This window comes from Capsicum annuum, unplaced genomic scaffold (assembly GCF_002878395.1).
Source record: "Capsicum annuum cultivar UCD-10X-F1 unplaced genomic scaffold, UCD10Xv1.1 ctg15467, whole genome shotgun sequence".
Classification (NCBI taxonomy): Eukaryota; Viridiplantae; Streptophyta; class Magnoliopsida; order Solanales; family Solanaceae; genus Capsicum; species Capsicum annuum.
In genome coordinates, this window is record NW_025820940.1 from 1 (window position 1) to 1,223 (window position 1,223).

The window sequence follows — 1,223 nt, forward strand, 5'->3', positions numbered from 1 at the left end:
GCGATATGTTAAAAGGGCAGCGACGTAGTCAACACGAGTTGATGATTCGCACTTACTAGGAGTTCTTCGTTAAAGACCAACAATTTTAATGATCTATCCCCATCATAATAAAATTTCAAAGATTAACCGGGCTTGTCGGCCAATGCTATAAAATCATTAAATACATCAGTGTAGCACATGTGCGGCCCAAAACATCTAAGGTCATAACATGTGGCACCTTCGCAGACGTGCCCTTAGCCTAATGGCTTTGGGCGCAACTTCTGTTCAAAGACTCAATGGTTTACGAGATTCTGCAATTTACACGAAGTATCATATTTTGCTATGTTCTTCACCGATGTGAGAGACGAGATACACATTGTCGAGTGTCATTTTTGTCATTTTCCATTTTGGGGTTCGTTAGTCGCCCAACGCATGCACTGGGCGTATACGCCATGGAATAGGGGGAGGCGCACGTGCGAAGGATGAAGCACCTCACCCGTATAGACTCCCTAGTTGTTAAACATATCCACGGGTCATTCTGCTGCACAGGTTTCGCCAATTATTCTGTTGCAAGTTAACCTACAGAATCCTTGTTAGGATTTCTCCTTCCTCTAAATGATAAGGTTCAATGGACTTCTCGCGATGTCACAGGCAGCGAACCGCCCACGTCACCATGATCCAAATATTTCACTGGAACATTCAATCGGTAGGAGTGACAGGTGGTGTGTTAAAAGGGCAGGGACGCAGTCAACACGAGCTGATGACTCGCGCTTACTACGAGTTCTTCATTGAAGACTAACAATTGTAATGATCTATCCCCATCACAATGAAATTTCAAAGATAAATCGGGCCTATCGGCCAATGCTATAAAATCATTGAATACATCAGTGTAGCACGCGTGCGGCCCAAAAAATATAAAGGCATCACAGACCTGTTATTGCCTCAAACTTCCACGGCCTAAAAGGCCGTAGTCCTTCTAAGAATCTAGATGCAAAAGGTTACCTCCGCATACCTAGTTAGCGGTCTGACTTCTCGTTCGTTAATGGAATTAACCAGAAAAATTACTCCACCAAATAAAAACGACCACACACCACCACCATAGAATCTAGAAAGAGCTCTCAGTCTTTCGATCCTTACTATGTATGGACCTGGTAAGTTTCCCCGTGTTGATTCAAATTAAGCAGCAGGATCCACTCTTGGTGGTGACCTTCTATCAATTCCTTTAAGTTTTAGCCTTGACACAA

The 1,223-nt window shown here is 43.5% G+C and overlaps 1 pseudogene; it reads right to left on the reverse strand.

Moving 5' to 3' along the window:
- Nucleotides 1–211: 211 nt before the first annotated feature.
- LOC124890329 lies at nucleotides 212–367 on the reverse strand (annotated as a pseudogene).
- Nucleotides 368–1,223: the final 856 nt, after the last annotated feature.